Below are 18,596 nucleotides of genomic sequence, written 5' to 3'. Positions count from 1 at the left end.
GTGGGTCCAAGAGTTGAAGACACACATGGGAGCAAACACTGGGGGTGTCAGCTGGTTGTCATTGGCCTCCTTGCCTCCTGCGGCACATGCCATCTTTAAACCGCCCTAAACACACCTAAAGTATCTGACCAAGGAGTGAGATGGGCGGGAAGTGAGGAAGTTCATGAGATACCAGAAGGTGGTGGTGAGAGAGTGTGAATGATGGCCATGGCTGTCTCTGGGCAGGGGGGTTACAGGCTGTTTCAAATACTTCTTCCTTTTGCTCATCTGCATTTCCTAAATACCCTTCAAAACATCTCTTACAGGGCTTCCCTGGTGGCGCAGTGGTTGAGAGTCCGCCTGCCGATGCAGGGGACACGGGTTCGTGCCCCGGTCCGGGAAGATCCCACATGCCGTGGAGCGGCTAGGCCCGTGAGCCATGGCCGCTGAGCCTGCGCGTCTGGAGCCTGTGCTCTGCAACGGGAGAGGCCACAACTGTGAGAGGCCCACGTACTGAAAAAAAAAAAAACAAAACAAAAAAAAAAAACAAAAAAAAAAACATCTCTTACTGTTTTACTAAAAATAAGAAATATATTTGTATTTAAAGACTTCATTTGTGCTCTGAACTTTGCAGAAGGTGAAAACAACCAAACCAAACTGAGGTAAGACAAAACAGCCAAACAAAACTCAGGCTCCAAAACTTCATTCTCAGCAGCCAATTGTTTTTTAGTCTTAAAGGCCATTATTTCAGGAAATAAAGAAATAAACATACCCCAACATAGCTTATAAAGGACAAACAAGAGTGAGCATCAGAGCGGGGTGCAAAGGGGGAGGCGGCAGTCTGGAAACCAGGTACAGAGCATGCCCCCGTCTTTATTCTTCCGTGGAAGATTCGGTTTGCTCAGCTTGGGCCATCAGTGCCCCATCTAGCAGCATCCTGGAGTCATCAAGCTCCCTGATTTATAATTATCCGGCTTTAAGTGGCTCTTTGGAAACTATTTTCGTCATGATGCTCCTTGGTGTGATTAATTATACCTTATTAAGAGACTAACATATATTCTCTAGAAATGTAAACTTTTCTAATTTGGGGGGAGTCATTTTCAGCTTAGCCAGCTCAGGAAGCACATGAACACTGAATCACCAATGGAGAATCACTGCTCCTAAAGTGGGCAGCTAAATCTGATGAGCAAGAAAACCCAAAAGCAACAACAACAAAAACTTGACAAATTAGCTTGGGAAGGGAATAACTGTCTTTTCAATAGGATCTCCCAGGATTCTCCTAAGGGCCAGTTCAAGACTGTTTAATCTCATTTTATTCAATAGACATTTATTGACTCTTGCTTGTTATGCCTGGAGCTATTTGGGTGACTGGCTCCCCGTAACACATGGCATTCATTTATTCATTCATTCACTCATTCTGTAAGAAGTTAGTCAGCACTTATTCTGTGTCAAGCATTGCTCTACGTCTAGATTCTTGTGTTACATCAATGAACAAAACAGACATAAACCCCTGCCCTGGTGAGCTTACATTCCAGTGGGAGGGGAGAATAACTATAAACCTTATACATAAGCAAATGATATAGTACATTAGAAGCTGGCAAGTGCTGTGGAAAATAAGGAAATAGTAACAGGATAAGGGGTATCTGGAGGACCTGGGGTGTGTGTGTGTGTGTGTGTGTGCCCGAGAGTTTATAGTTTTGCAGTTATTAAATAGGGTGGTGTAGTGGGTTGAATAATGTCTGAAAGAAATGTATGAATCCTAACCCCTGGAACCTGTGAAAGTGACCAACCATATTTGGGAAAAGGGTCTTTGCAGATGTAATTCAACTAAGGATCTTGCATTAGAGTTCTCTAGAGAAACAGAACCAACAGGATAGAAATAGAAATAGAAATAGATATAGGTATATAGATGGAGATGGAGATAGGAGTTGTAGATAAGAAGAGATTTATTATAGGAATTAGCTTACACAGTTATGGAGTCTAAGAAGTTCCATGATCGGCCGTCTGCAAGCTGGGGAGCCAGGAAAGCCAATGGTATAATTCAGTCTGACTCTGAAGGCCTGAGAATCAAGGGGCTGATGTTTTAAGACCGATCCGAGTCTGAAAGCCCAAGAACCAGGAGCGCTAATGTCTGAGGGCAGGAGATGATGGACGTCTTAGCTCAAGGATAGAGAAAGCAAATTTGCCCCTCCTCCACCTTTTTGTTCTATTTGGGTTCTTGACAGCTTGGTGGGTGATGCACGCTCCTGTCGGGGAGGGTCATCTGCTTTACTCACTCTACTGATTCAAATGCTAATCTCGTCCAAAAAAGAGGTGTTGCTGGACTTGAATCCGGACATTCTGGCTCTGAGGTTAAGGCTATAAAGTCCTACATTCTCATCAGTGGTTGACAGAGATTCCTCAACAAACCTGAAAACTCCTATTTGCAAAGAATTACAGAGTGTCACAGTTGGTGCATATATACATACACACATGGCATAGAGCTGCCAAAGGTGAAACAGTGTTCAGTTTTGAATTTTAGTACATTTGCATGTGTGTGTGTTTTAACTTCTCTAACCCTGAGCAGATCTGTTGCCATATGGAGCAGATTGTTTCCAAGATGGTTATGACAATATCTGCCATCTGGCAAGCCCTTTGCCTCTCCTCCAAGGAAAAGAATATGAAAAGAATATATATATATATATATATATAAAATACATATATATACATATGTATGTATAACTGAATCACTTTGCTGTACATCAGAAACTAACACAACACTGTAAATCAACTATACTTCATTAAAAAGAAAATAAAAGAGGGACCATCACTAAAAATTATACAGACATCAAAAGAAAAATAAGGAAATGTTATAAAAAATCTTATGTCCATAAATTCAATATCTTCGATTAAAGGGACAAATTCCTTGAAAGATACAAACGACCAAAGTTCATTTAAGAAGAAATATAGAACTGGACTAGCTCTATGTCTATTAAATGATTTGAATTCACAATTAAAAACATTTCTACAGGGCTTCCCTGGTGGCGCAGTGGTTGAGAGTCCGCCTGCTGATGCAGGGGACATGGGTTCGTGCCCCGAGCCATGGCCGCTGAGCCTGCGCGTCCGGAGCCTGTGCTCTGCAATGGGAGAGGCCACAACAGTGAGAGGCCCACGTACCGTGAAAAAAAAAAATTTCTACAAAGAAAAAGGAAGAGATAGAGTCTATTTCCCTTCCATTGGATCTGGGCTGCCCTTTGTGACTTGCTCCAGCTAATTAGAAGATGGTGGAAATGACATTCTGGAACTTCCAAGGCATGACTTAAGTTACTTTTAGCTTCTGCTTTCACCTAGGAAAAGCAGCCACCATGGAGAGAACTCGAGGCTATTCTGCTAAAGAGAGAGGACGCCTGGAGAGAGAGGCTCTGGAGGACCAGACAGAATGAATCCAGAGAGGCCACAGGGAGAAGCACGGAGCATTCCAGACAGATGGGTGAAGCCATCTTGGATCTTCCAGCCCAGCTGACCTGTCAGCTGAATGCAGCTGGTGGAGTGAAGGAGCCAATGCCACATGAAGTAGAGTCTTCACACAGAGCCCTGCCCAAATTCCTTACCCACAGAAACATGAACAATAATAAATGGTTGTTGTTTTAAACCATTACGTTTTGGATGGTTTGTTATACAGCAACACATAACTGATAAACTCTATCCGAATCCCCTCTTTCTATTCCTGAGGAATGGAAGAAGTCAAGATTGAGCCTTTTACTTTGACTCACAAACCTGCGAAAGACCTGGAAGGCCTGGGTTGACCCACTCTGTCTCCACTTATCTTCATGTACCCAAAAAAGGAGATCTAACTTCGTTAAAAGCTACTGCTCTGACACCAAAATATTATCAGTGGATTTCTCTGGATGATGTGGTTATAGGTAATTGCCTGCATTTTTCAATTTTTCTAGAATTAGCAAAAATTGCTTCAATAATGAGGACAGATATGCCATAGCTCTCTTCCATAATTACAGCAGCCACTCCCAATCCTTTTCTTCCTTCCGGTAGGGCCTTAAAGAGACAGGTACTCACTTTCCTAGTCTCCCTTGCAGCTTGAGGTGACCAGGCAACCAAGTATTATCCAATAAGATACAAAGGCAAGACTGCTGAAGGGCTTTTGAGCAAGAGTTTTCCTTTCTGGAAAAACAGAAAAGAAAAAAAAGAGCTACACAGGAGAACTTTCTTTTGCTCTCCTTCCTCTGCTTCCTGGCTTCGGATGTGGTTACTTAAGATTGGGATGTTTGGAGCTCCTGTAGCCATCTTGTAACAATGAGACAATAAGTCTATAGATTAAAAAGATGTCTGCTTAAGAAAAAAAAAAAAAAAAGAACAGAAGGATGGAAAGCACCTGGCTTCTCCATATCTTGGTATCACCAATAGTTGCTAAACAACCCTGAGATTTTCTACCTGTTCACGCATTGTTAACTGACAATTGTATTGATACTTACGGCTTAAACCACTGTAAGATTTTTTTATTACTTGCAGCTGAAAGCATTCCTAGCTGATACAATAATCCTGTGGGTATTTAACATTCCATTACCAGTACTAATTTTTTTCCATGTAGCTAAATCCAATTTCTCACACTTGTAAATTAATCCTTTTCCACTTATTTTGTCTCAGCAGAGACAAGGACTTGCTGGTAATCCATCTTTGCATTGTTAAACCTGTTAGGTATGTGATGGCTCTTGTCAAGGGTTAAACTTTAGTTACAGTCCAGTTTATGGGACCTATTTGTCTATCTTCAGCTGTGGTGGTGATAATGTCACTACTATGTAAAACTCCTGGTGGCTTTGGTAGAAGTGGGTAGGTGGCATGTGTCCTGCTGCCTTTCATCTTGGCTTCACCAAGCAGGATGGCATCATGCCCTCACTGTCCACTACACCCCCGTACAAGTAGGCACACTCAGGAAGGCATGCAGAAGGTCTGCACAATTCTCCAGAAGCAAAGGTAAAGGAAAACTCAGGTTAATCTCAGCCACAATGACCTAAACCATTTAGAAAACCTAAAATAGTTTTCTACCTTTATTTTAACTTTAAGTTATGGCAATTTGAAACATATACAAAAATAGAAAAGTATTACACACCCTCATGTACTTAGCATTCAGCTTCAACAATTATTAATTCATGACCTTTCTTTTTTATACTATACACCTCCCCACTTAACTATTTCCCATATTCTTCTTTTTTTTTTTAATTAAAATTTTGGCCATGCCTCGAGGCTTATGGGATCTTAGTTCCCCAACCAGGGACTGAACCCGGGCTCCTGGTGGTGAGCGCTGAGTCCTAACCGCTGGACCACCAGGGAATTCCCTTCCCGTATTCTTTTTTTTTTTTTTTTTTTTTTTGCGGTACGCAGGCCTCTCACTATTGTGGCCTCTCCCGTTGCGGAGCACAGGCTCCGGACGCACAGGCTCAGCGGCCATGGCTCATGGGCCCAGCCGCTCCGTGGCATGAGGGATCCTCCCGGACCGGGGCACGAACCCGCGTCCCCTGCATCGGCAGGCGGACTCTCAACCACTGCGCCACCAGGAAAGCCCCTTCCCGTATTCTTTTGAAGCAAATCCCGCACATATCATTTCATCTATATACATGTCAGTACGCATCTCTAAAAGCTAATGAGTCTTTAAAAATTCTAACCACAATATCATTAGTACACTTAAAGATAGTTCCTTAATACCATCAAATATTCTGTCAGTGTTCAAATTTCCACCTATTATCTTTTTAAGATTGATTATATTATATATCATGGCTTTTAGTTGACACAGAAGTAGCACATACTCATTGAAGAACTTTGGGAAAGCATGAAAAAGCACATAGAAAACAATTTAGACTCAGAGTCCCAGAGCTAATGCCAGTCTCTGTGGTGCCATGTATGATTAGAAAAAGATGGCCCTTCCCAGCAGGGCCAGCCCTGTGCCAGGGTGTCAGCCACTGCTCTTCTCCCAAGTAGATGCTCTTGCACGGTGCACAAACTGGCCATTGTGTGTTCGTGGCCCTGAGTATTTCATCGATGTCTACATTTTGGAGTATAGCCTTCCAGATTTTCAATGGATATATACCTAATTTTTGCATAATTGTTTTCATACTGTCCATTCTGTTTTGTAACCAGCTTTTTTCACTTAACAGAAGACCACAAACATTTTCTCATGTCATTAAATTTGCTTCCAAAGCATGACGTTCTGTGGCTGCATAGGGGTACACTGTGTGGCTGTACCATAATTGGTTTAAGCAGTGGCCAGTTGTTTAGACCTATTGCCTTTGCAGTGCAGTGCCTGCCTTTGGTAGATAAAACACAGGCAAGAACATTATGTCCTTCTCAGGAGGAACATTAAAACACACAGGGGAGTCTCTGCACACACACTGAATGATCATGCCATTTGAAATTGGTTCCACCCATTGGTTTGGGAAGAAAGCAAAGGTATGGTTCCATTTAGTTCAACTCATGCCTGTGGGGAAGGGAGCATTGTCCCTTGATGTGTTTAGATCCCTAGCAATTCCACAGTAAACAAGAAGCTTCGGTGAAGAGCAGTGAGGCAAGAAAATAGAACACGTCTATTAGAACAGTTACTCCCAAAGTTACACAACCAGGAGATTTGGGGTTTGGGCAACTAACCTCAGCCAATGTGTGAGGCTGACAGAAGGCAGTGGGCTCAGGGGTTCTCATGGACCAGTATTGTGGGTGTTAGGGCATGAACACAGCCACCTCTGGATGCAAACCACCAACTGACTAAGAAACACCACGGACTCGGGAGCTGGCCCATGGATTCTTGGAAAATTGCCAGCGCTTGAGAATTAAGAAAAACATTAAGGTTAATTGCAAAGCATCCATTTGCCCAAACCCCCAGCTCACAGTCAGTCCAAGCCTGAGCCACAGTACTTTTATGCCAGCTCTTATCTTCTGTACTAAGTCCACTAAATGAAAGGCCTCAGTTTAATGAAGTCATTGGGACAGGGTGAGGTCAGAGGGTAGATGTAAACCAGGAATTCCTAACCCCAGAGGCCACTCCCATGGGTCACAGAATTTGGTAAGTGCCTCGAAATCCCTCAGAGGGGAAGGCCACTTAAATGCAAATGATCAGAATTATGTTGGGCAGCCTAAAGAAAGATTAAGAGGAAAAGTCCTCCAATATTACATCAATTCGTAAATTAAAGTTCAGAAATTGATAAGGAACCCAGGGCGTCTCTGGAGGGCACCTCTCCGGATAGGAGGAGGTACAGAGTGTGAGGTCCTACTCAAAGGCGACTTGCACACTAAACATGATCTGGTAGGTAATCAGGAGTCCAGACCCATAATGAGCCATCTCTCATCACTTCCAAGGAGCTGCGTTTTCACCCAGAATTTCACTCACCTCTCGCATCAGAAACACTATTGGATGATGTATTAGTTTCCCAGGGCTGCTGTAACAAAATACCATAAGCTGGATGACTTAAAACAACAGAAGTATATTCTCTCACAGTTCTGGAGGTTAGACGTTTGAAATCCAGGTGTTGGCAGGGCCACGTTCCCTCCAAGCCCCTACAGGAGGACACTTCCTTGCCTCTTCCAGTTTTAGTGGCTTCTTCCGGCTGTTCCTTTGTTGTGGCTATGTAATTCTAATGCCTGCCTCATCTTCAAGTGGCTGACTTTCCTCTATGTGTGGGCTTCTATCTACATTTCCCTCCTCTTATAGGAAACCATCATATTGGATCAGGGTCCCCGTAATGACCACATCTCCACTTGATTCCATCTGCCGAGATTCTATTTCCCAATAAGGTCACATCCACAGGCACCGGAGGTTAGCACCTCAACATTTCTTTTGGGGGATACAATTCAACCCATAACAGATAGAAAGTCAAAGGTCTGGGATTATAGATCCAGCTTCATCGCCAATTGCTGTATGATCCCGAGCAAGTCACTTACCATCTCTGGCCCCCAGATGCCACAGGTATCCTTGCTGCCTGCAGATTCAATGCAGTATGAATAAAAGCCTAATTTATTGCAGATTGGTAAAAGAGAAAGGACTCATGGTGGAAAGGGTCTGCCAGGGTGGGCGCAGCATCACAACTCTGAGAGGCAATGCCAAGACAGGGTGGAGAGGGCTGTGGAATGCACTTCCTAGCATGGCAGATCGGGTACCTCGAGTGGGGAATCAAGGGCACAGGATCCCTCCAGCAGCCAGGCCCTCAAGTAAAGAATCATCAGCAGAATTGCCATGCTCCTCCCTCAGGTACCCGGGGCTGCTAACCGCCGGGACAGCATCCATGATCATCAGTCCTAGAACCCAGAGAGCACAGTCCATGACTCTGGGCTTCCAAAGCTCATCATGGGCTTCCCTGGTGACGCAGTGGTTGGGAGTCCGCCTGCCGATGCAGGGGACACGAGTTCGTGCCCCGGTCCGGGAAGATCCATGTGCCGTGGAGCGGCTGGGCCCGTGAGCCATGGCCGCTGAGCCTGCGCGTCCGGAGCCTGTGCTCCGCAACGGGAGAGGCCACAGCAGTGAGAGGCCTGTGTACCGCAAACAAACAAACAAACAAAAAACAAATCTCATCATGAAGCCAGCGCTAACAGGTGAGACCCACTCAGCTCAGACAACTCAGTGTAATCAATCCAATTACATATGTCTCCCCTTAGCCCAGCTTAAATATTTAGACAGCCACAGCGAATATGTGTTCCAAATGCAGAGGCTGGGAGTGGGTGAAAGGGTTTTAGCTCTGGGTGAGATTGAAGGAACTTGACATGTTATTGAATCGAGGGCCGCAGAAGGTGAAGCCGGGCAGTTACACATCCCAGGAATGCGGACGTAGCGCTCCGTGTGTATCTGAGGCTGACAGGGTTTAACAGTCTCCATCTGGGAACAATCACCCGCCAGCGGCCGATCCGCCAGGAGGGCTGCCCTGGCTGCACGCCCCCTCCCCCTACCAGGCCCTCTTCCTTCCCTCCCTGCGCAGCCGTGGGCTGTGGACTCCGAGTGGGATGGGGAGGTGGGGAGGACGCGAATGTCCCCGTTACTCCGCGGGACCGGCTGCACGCGGGAGTCCTGGAGAAGGCAGGGCTGGGGGCCGGCTCACCGAATGCCTGCAATTCCAGGAGCAGCGGGCTGAGGAAAGAATCCATTCTCCCCCCGTCCGGGAGACCTGGGTGGAATGCCACGGGGGGAAGGCCGTCTGGGATGCCAATGGCTCACCCGGCCGGCTGCAGCGGGCGACAGTGAGGCCGGTGAGGGTAGGGGCGATGTGTTCACGTCCCGTCCCGTTTCGTACCTCGGGCTTTCTTTGTGCGAATGGGGGAGGGGGCTTTCATCTGTGAAGTTCAAAGCGCCGTACACGAATTTCCTCTGCTAATCCTCACTCTGATCTGAATTTTGTTGTGTAACTAAACTGATTACAGGAATCTGGTGAATCGGGCGAGGCTGGGCCCCTCGGACAGGCTTCCTCAGGCTTTGCCCCAACGAGGCCCGCCAGCCCTGGGGCAGGGCAGTGGAATGGGGAGGCTGATTTATGGCCCAGAGATGCAGGTCCCATAGCCCAGCATAGCCCTGTTTTATACATGATGCTGAGGGTAGCCAGTGTGAGAAGACAGATGTATGACTTCAAAATCTCCCTTCTGTGTCCCCGAATGACAGCTCTGACTACCTCCTGGTTAGCTCCACAGGCCCTTCAAGCACTAAAGTCAGTATCTCCTCGCACCCTACTTTCTCCGGCCGGTACTGCCCTTACACCCGGGGTCCTGGGACCTCTGCCCCAGGGCACTTGGAGGCCCCCCTCTCCTGCTGACTTTTGGCTGTGCCCCTTCTCACTGGGACGTGCCCACCCTGAGCCCGTGCTGACCCCCGAACCACCTTATGTTCCCAGGCCCTAGAATTCCCTGCCCAAACAGCTTCAAGCTTCTCCCAGAGTCTGCGAAGGCCTCTGGGCCGGGTCAGTCCCCCAGAGGATGCTTTCTGCTTCAGGAGAAGCTGTTCATGGGACAGGTGGTGTGCAGGGGCTGCGTGGGCCGGAGTACCCACGTGCCTGACTCCTCATGATGCAGGGGAAGGGGCAAGCTTCAGCCACCGGCCCTGGCCTGTTCCGCTGTGTTATCCAGCCCTGGGATACACCACCAGCCAGTTTCTGCAGCCGGGAACCCTGAGCCAGAAACCCGCCTCAGGTCTGGATCCCTCCTCCCGTTCCAAACAGACGCTCCTCACCAACCAGTCACCACGTTCCCTGGATGCCACCTCCAGGATGGCTTTTGTATGCCTCCCTTCTCACCATCCAAGCTGCCTCTGCCTCTCCTGCTCTCCTGGATGGAGCAACAGGCTCGTCGCTGGTTTCCCTGCCCCCACACTTGCCCCTCTCCAATTCCTCCTCTGCACTGTGGCCACAGGATCTTTCATCCTTTGATCTTGTGACTTCTTTGTTATTCACAGTCTGAATAACCCCTGCTTGAACTTCAGCTCTCAACTTGGAGGTCACCCCTGTGGAAGCCTTCCTGACACTCCTGGATAGGGTCAAAGACCTGCCGAGGAACTGCCAGGGAGCCTCACACACTTGGCCCCTAGCACCTCTCCATCATGCATTACCAGTGTCTGTGAATTTCCTATACTGTGAGCACCGTGAGGGCACTGACATTGCATGTGTTGGTTCCCAGGTCCACAATACCTAGCACAATGTCTTGGGCAGGTTAGATGTTAAACAAATATTTGTTGAATGAATAAAGGATCCAGACGGATGGTGTCTTTGCTAAGACTAGGACCTAGGTCTCTTGTCAGAGCCAGGTAACTTCTCAGACCAAGAGTTGAGGGGAGTTTAAACATGGCTGTTAAGCTAAAGCATCCTTGGACATGTTCTGACATGGAACAAACTCTATTTATTACAATTCCTCTGTAGGAGAGTATAGTATAACAAAGATGGGAGAAATCTTAACATTCTCTGGGGGAATATTTGAGCAACAAGTAAATACGGTGCTTTATGAAGTGTTTTTTTTTGCTAGGTGGGTGTGCAAGTTTGGGGCCAGAGCAGAATTGCTCAGGACAGAAAACTGGAGGCTGTGCTGCTACTAACAGCCCTCATTCTCCCCTTTCCCTCAAACCACTCTCAGTGTCTCCGTAGGTAACACAGCGTCCTCCACAGTCAGGTACAGCTGTGTGGCTGAGCTCTGGCTATTGAGATGTAAGCACAGTTGTTGTATGGGACTTCTGGGAAGGCTCTGTAAAAGGTAGAGCGTGTGGATACTCTTTTGCCCTTCCTTGGTTCCTCCTTCCTGTTGCCTGGCATGTGGATGTAATGGCTGGAACTCCTAGCAGCCATGTTGGATCATGGAGCAAACTTGAAGGTTGAAAGCAATGAACTAGGATGGTGGAGCAGAGAGCTAAAGAGTTTGTGGAGCTGCTACAGAAGCCCTCTAGACTTCTTTTATGTAAGAGAGGAATAAACCTCTTCTTGAAGGTACCACAATCAGGTCGCTAAGATGAGCAATTAAGCGCTATTTCTTTCTTTTTTATTTTTTTTGCGGTATGCGGGCCTCTCACTGTTGTGGCCTCTCCCGCTGTGGAGCACAGGCTCTGGACACGCAGGCTCAGCAGCCATGGCCCACGGGCCCAGCCGCTCCGCAGCATGTGGGATCTTCCCGGACTGTGACACGAACCCGTGTCCCCTGCATCAGCAGGCGGACTCTCAACCACTGCACCACCAGGGAAGCCCTAAGCGCTATTTCTAATTGAGTCAGGAGTCAAATGGTTAGCTTGCCTGGGGTGCTATATGCCTCAGTTGGGTGTGCTCCTGATCCTCAGCCCAGGGCTCTCTTACTTTTTCTTCCTTTACTTCCCTCTTCCCGTGCTGGCACAGCCCCAGGAACCCAACGATTCCTGCGGGCTGCCTATAAGCAATTCCCTCCCAACTTGGCAAGGTGCACCCGGGCTCAGGTAGTGCACTTGCGTGCAGCAGGAGATGGAGTGCCAAAACTGTTACTAGTAGGGGAAATGCAAACATAAGTAAGACTCTACAAATGTTGTAAACAAAGAGACTCTTTCTCAGAAGTTTGGGGCTTCTCATTACTACAGAACCTGTTTCCTGGAATAAACAGATGACATGTGATTGTTTTCTTGAAATTGTAGACAAAGAACACCACCAGGATAGGCTGTTCAGAGCACTCTGTACAGCTCCTGCAGGGACTCAGGGTGTAAAGGAGAAGTGGGGGGACTGGAGAAGATACCCGTGTTCCAGTGGGAAAGGGAAACAGAGTAAGGGGAGTGAAGGCAGCCTTGCCACTTCCCAGCCCCTTCACCTCCTGTGAGGATACCCCTCCTTCTGACGGTGCCATCACACTTCCTGTAAGGGCCTCAGCGGTCACCGGGCCTCTCAAATGTGCGGCTGTGGAGTTTTCCCCACTCTCAGAGCCTGGAAGGGAGGGCTGTTCACGGACTACTGTGAGAGCACCTCCGAGGACAGGAGCCTGAGGGCTTTGAGAAGTGGGGCGACTTGCCCAAGATCACAAAGCTAATTGGCAGGGTCAATTCAACAACAACAATAGTAACAGCAACCAAGAGCTATATTATTGCTAACACAACATGAAATAAAATATACCTTAATTTGTGACAGACATTCTTCTCTGTACTTTACCCACTTCAACTCTTTTAATCCTCAGAATGACCTCATGGGGCACTCAGATACCCATTTCACAGATGAGGAGACTGAGGCACAAGTAGGTAAAACTTGCTCCCAAAGCCAACCTGCTGGTTCATGGCAGAACCAGGACGGAGGGCCTCTCACTCCAGTGTTCCTTCTACCACAGCACAGGTATTTTTAAAAAGGCCTCCAAACTAGAGTAATTTCTGAAAAGGCAAACTCTTTTAGTGTCTTCCTGTGATGGCATGCCTCCGTCTGCATGGGACTGGGAGAGAGAGAGACTTCAGTGACAGGCTGGACTCACACGTAGTGTTGGGGGACAGGGTCCAGAAGCAGAGAAAACTTTGCTTCCTCCCTCCCTGCTCTGCCCTCATCCTCTTCCGGGGGGGGCACAGAGCGCCTGGATGGGCAGCTTGGCAGGTAACATTCCCACGGGGTGGTGCGAGCAGGTGACCTTTGCATATCTGCACTTGGGGACCAGTGACCCTTTGAACAACAGGTGCACTGATAAAAGCTGGTGCCTTATTTTTACAGACAGGATCCTGTTTGAAATGCCCGAGAGGGCTGTGTGTGAAGCTTGACGGATAGCAGGTCTGTGGGGACTCATTCACACAACCTATTATCAGCTATCACCCCCTACTTTATCTCTCTTGAAAATGTAGGTTTTTGATGTGGTTGTTTAAATTTGAGTATCTCTGTATTTACGATTCTGAAACGTACTCACCAAGGGTGGGGGGCTTCTAGAGATTAGTGACATTCCCGGCAACAGGTGAGTGCTCGGGGGACGTAAAAGTGGATCTGGCCCAGGCCATTAGGGAGACACCCCTACGTCCAGTGGGGAGGCCCATGCTCAGTGTGCTTTGTTTGACAAATATTACTGAACCCCTTCTCTTTTGCATCTCGGCTCACTCCCTGTATGATCTCAGAGCTTGAGCGACATCTTTTCACCCATGACTCCCAAAATTATATCCAAGTCACTCAACACTTCCACTTGGATGTCCAGTGGACATTACACACCAACATGTCCAAACGGAGCTCCCATTAGACATGAAAATGAAAATGCCTCACCCACAGCTTCCCCATGTCAGTTAATGGCAACTATCTTTCAAGATTTCAGGCCAAAAGCCTTGAAGCCAACCTTGACTTTCTCTCTCTCTCAAACCTGATATTCAGATTCTCAGAAAATCCCACTGGTTCAAATTTCAAAATATTTCCAGGATCTGACCACTCGCACCACCCTCCCTGCTACTGCCCTGGTCCAAGCCACTCTCTTCTCTCACTTGGATTATTGCAGTGGCCTGCCGATTGGCCTCCCAGCTTCCACTCTCGGCCTCTTCGTCTACTCTCAACATGGCAGCTAGAACAAACCTGTTAAAACGAAAGTGAGATCATGTCAGTCCTCTGTTCAGAACCTTCCAGTGGTTTCTTAACTCCCAGAAGGAAGGCATAGTCTTGCTGGATGCCCAGGTGCCCTGTGGTTGGCCCCCTCCCTCCCCATTCCATCACAGACCTCCTCGCCTGCCCCCCACCTGCCCCTCCTCACCTGCCCCTCACCCAGCGCTGCTCTGCTCCAGCCTCCTTCCTCTGCCTGTAGCACCGGGACCACATCAGAGCCCTGGCACTGACGCTGCCTCCTGGAACTGCCCCCGACGCCCTCCCCACCTTGTCCACCACCAGCTCCCTCACCTCCTTCAGGTACTTTCTTAGTGAGCTCTCCCTGACCAGCCTATCTAGGATTTTACCTTCTGCTGGCACTTGATTCCCCCTCCCCCCGCCAAGGTAGACACTGTTGTCACCGCACTCAGATTGTTTCCTGGGCCAGTTCACTCACCCCAAGCTGCTGTGAGTGTGGTCGCCAATGGCTCCGAGATGCCCTGCTTCTCTGGGGAATTGCCCTCGACCAACAGGCTCTGCCTTGGCTGAGAAGTTACAGCCCCTTCCTCACCCAACCCAGGGCAGCCCACAGCCAGGAAATGCCCTCACGGAAAACAGTATTGTTTGCTATTACTGAAACCAAAGAACATATACTGCCCAGAAACCAAGCCCAGGGAGGTAACTAGGTCACTGACAAGTCAGTAGTGCAGAAACTTCAAGATCTGAGCCCCACCTGACTGATTCCACATCTCCAGTCCCTTAGTCACTCCTGGCTGGTAGCAGTGCAGCCTTGCTGGAACACAGCCCTAAGATACCCCTGTGAAATGTGCCAGAATTAACCTCTAGAATGAGTTAGGCAATGGCCCTCAGCTGGCTTTGGCAGGGCTCCAGCTCAGGAAAAAAGGAGCTTTCCCCCTTGCCCTTGGCTGTTCCTATCTCTGTCACGCATTCTGATCGCTCACCCCAATGAGGAAGCACAGCTTCACCTGGGTGCCTTCTACCGAGTACCTTTCTTCATCCACCTAGTTTTCAGATCACATCTGGAGGCAGATGAATAGACTTCCCTTGTTTACCTTATCATTTGACCGAGACCTGAGTGGGCAGACTGTGGGAGGCCAGGAGTCCCAAGAAGAGCTGACAGATGCCTTTGGACAAACAAGCAAGTGAGCTGGGTTACTGGCAAAGCATCCAAGATAGGGAGGAATAGAACACTGGGATCAGAAGCCAGCTTTCATAGGCTGGAGAAATTAGATGAGAAGGTGGAATGAGTTTGTGGGCAAGAGCATTAGCAGTTCAAGACTCCTGGCTTGACCACCAAGATCAGGATTTGTGCAAGTCCTAGGATGCATAGAGGCCTGAGGACTCATTTATTCTTTCAACATACATTTGCTGAGCACCTACTATATACCAGGTGCTGTTTTATCTACTGAGGATGCAGCAGGGGACAAAACAGACTGAGTGACTTCCCTCCTGGTTGGACATTTTAGTGAGAGAGAGATGGACAAAGTTAAATATATGTTATGTTAAGTGAGCACTAAGAAGAAAAAAAAACAACAGGAAGGTCTTAGGTTGGGTTCCCTAGAAGCAGAGCCTGAGACAGGGATTTGGTGCAGGTGAGTTTTTTTGTTTTGTTCGTTCGTTTGTTTTGAGCGAGAGTTCTTAGGTGAAAGGGAGTGAAGGAAGCAGATAGTGAATGGAAAAAAGTCAAGAAGAATGTGGGCTTAGGTCTGATCAATGAGAGACTCTGGAGTATTCATATAACTCTTACACAATTGTTCCCACCTTGAAGCATGAAAGCCAGCACCTTGGGTCCCCTTATCTTTCAGTCATTGGCTGTGGGCTGCCCTGGGTTGGGTGAGGAAGGGGCTGTAACTTCTCAGCCAAGGCAGAGCCTGTTGGTCGAGGGCAATTCCCCAGAGAAGCAGGGCATCTCGGAGCCATTGGCGACCACACTCACAGCAGCTTGGGGTGAGTGAACTGGCCCAGGAAACAATCTGAGTGCGGTGACAACAGTGTCTACCTTGGCGGGGGAAGGGGGAATCAAGTGCCAGCAGAAGGTAAAATCCTAGATAGGCTGGTCAGGGAGAGCTCACTGAGAAAGTACCTGAAGGAGGTGAGGGAGCTGGTGGTGGACAAGGTGGGGAGGGCGTCGGGGGCAGTTCCAGGAGGCAGCGTCAGTGCCAGGGCTCTGATGTGGTCCCGGCGCTACAGGCAGAGGAAGGAGGCTGGAGCAGAGCAGCGCTGGGTGGGGGGCAGGTGAGGAGGGGCGGGTAGGGGGCAGGCGAGGAGGGGCGGGTGGGGGGCAGGCGAGGAGGGGCAGGTGGGGGGCAGGTGAGGAGGTCTGCGATGGAATGGGGAGGGAGGGGGCCAACCACAGGGCACCTGGGCATCCAGCAAGACTATGCCTTCCTTCTGGGAGTTAAGAAACCACAGCAGCCTGGTTCTCCATCAGTTCTGTGTAAACCTAGTTTCCTTCAACACATTTACTTTTGCTTCAGTTAAGCACAAACTCTGGAGTGAGAAAACTGGATTCAAATCCCAGTTCCACCACTAGCCAGTTCCACAATCTTGGACAAGTTGCTTAAGTTCTCTGTACCTCTATTTCCTCCTCTGTAAGAATGTGTATAACCGGACATACTAGTACCTACCTTATAGGAATTCTGGGAGGATTTAATAAGTTAATATGCAGCAGCACTCAGAATTGGTCAGCCTTGGGCTTCCCTGGTGGCGCAGTGGTTGAGAGTCCGCCTGCCGATGCAGGGGACGCGGGTTCGCGCCCTGGTCCTGGAAGATCCCACATGCCGCGGAGTGGCTGGGCCCGTGAGCCATGGCCGCTGAGCCTGTGTGTCTGGAGCCTGTGCTCCGCAACGGGAGAGGCCACAACAGTGAGAGGCCCGCGTACCGCAAAAAAAAAAAAAAAAAAGAATTGGTCAGCCTTATTTAATATGGGGGTGCGGGGACCCTAAAGGGTGTGAATACCAGAAGGCGAGGCTCATTGGGACCATCTGGGAGACCAGTTGCCATGTTCCTCGCAAGGAAACCAGTGTGTGGTTAGGAAGGGGGATTAGATGCTGCAAACCCCAAACAGAACACCACACACACACACACACACACACACACACACACACACACACACTCCAGATATCTACTGGTTTCCTACCAGTAAAATGGGGAAATACTAGTATCTACCTTGCAGGGTTGTCCTGAGAATTACTGTGGAGCTGGTTGCTTGGCGCACTGAAAGCAATAAACAGATGTTAGTTGTTGTAGTTGTTTGTTATAGTTATCGATTTGCTAGTCCCTTTCTGCCCTGAGTGAATCCACCCTGTCAAGTTTCAGCTGTGCTTTTGCCCTAATTGGCATCTGCTACCTTCACTTCTCATTTTCTGGCCCCTCGGGCCCTCAGCGCCCACTGCAACCATGGCAACTGTCCTGCCGCCCTCCTGTCACCTGGTCCACGTCACCTCCTCTTTCCCGAGAATGTGTGAGCGACTCAGACTGTCTTTCCTTTTCTCTCTTTGAATCCTTCTCTCTACCCAATTTCTCATCTTCCCCTTAATCATTTCTCCCTGTGAGTAACTGGTGTAAGTTATCCCCTGGAATTTCTATCTGTGCTAGATGTTAATAGGTCTTAGAAAAGAGGAACCCTAAAATCCTTCCGTGGCACTCTCAGTAGATGCAGAAGCGGGGCTTACTCATGTAAAATGTAATGAACATTACTATACTGTCTAAGATAAATGCATTATTTTGTGGTTTACAAAATAATTTCATATTCACCAAGGCGCAAAATTCTGTCCTGGTAACGCAGTAAGAACTGTTTAAATTCTAGAATCCCACTGAAGTTGCATGAAGTTGAGCTCTTGGAAGGTCGACCCTAGGGGCTGGGTGATCTAGACTTTGTGGAGTGTGTGGTGAGTTTAAGTGCTACTGTTTTTAGATTTTAAATCCTGCATGCTGTACTCTGAGAATCCATTGCTTGCACAATGGGCAGTACACAACAATTCATTCATTCAATTATTCTTAGCAAATGCACTAAAGAATCAGCTAGGAATCACTTATCATGCTGGGTGCTGTGTTACAGCAGTGAATAAAGCCGACTCCGTCCCTGCCTTCATGGAGCTCAGGGTTTGCAGTGCTGGTGGTGTGGAGGAGGTGAAAAAGATATTAAACTAATAATTACACAAATATTTAATTCTGTGGTTTAACTCTGGTGGTTGCAGAGGGCAGAGCACTGGAGGTGAGGAGACTGTTTCACAGAATATCTGACCCCATTCACCTGCCCCAACCTGCTCTGCCCTGTTCCACTCTCCCTGCCAGGGGCTGACCCCTGAAGACCGTACGCCAGGAGAAGGTTGGAGATGAGGGCACAGGGAGAAAATCTAAGATACTTTTATCCCCTTTCCCTTCCCGCCTGGGTGGTAGCTGCTCCATGATCCTAACTCCCACCAGACAGGCCTGCTTTGGTTTTGGCTCCTGTCTGGGGGCTCCTGCCTTGGCTCTGGTTCTCCCATCTCCCTTCACCCCACACCTCCCCAGCCTTCAGGTAGTAGCTGCTTCCTGCTGTTGCCAATTTCAAGACTGTCTCACCCCTGTAACAAATTCCTCGGCATGCACTCCCTGTTTGAAATCCACAGTGGT

At 48.3% G+C, this 18,596-nt stretch overlaps 2 long non-coding RNA genes across 2 annotated transcripts in view; both read left to right on the top strand.

Moving 5' to 3' along the window:
- LOC308626953 overlaps nt 1-18,596 on the top strand; it is a 786,846-nt gene that overhangs the window by 98,372 nt on the left and 669,878 nt on the right. The window lies entirely within an intron of this gene.
- Nucleotides 15,870-18,596, top strand: part of LOC308612212 — a 29,359-nt gene continuing 26,632 nt past the window's right edge. The window contains exon 1 of the long non-coding RNA XR_014015085.1: nt 15,870-15,926. This is a non-coding gene — a long non-coding RNA (uncharacterized lncRNA). The remainder of the gene's footprint in view (nt 15,927-18,596) is intronic.

The sequence above is a fragment of the Mesoplodon bidens genome (genome assembly GCF_964165515.1).
Source record: "Mesoplodon bidens genome assembly, chromosome: 1".
NCBI classification, from domain to species: Eukaryota; Metazoa; Chordata; class Mammalia; order Artiodactyla; family Ziphiidae; genus Mesoplodon; species Mesoplodon bidens.
The sequence above is the reverse complement of the archived record's forward strand: the minus strand, read 5'-3'. Positions and strand labels throughout refer to the sequence as shown.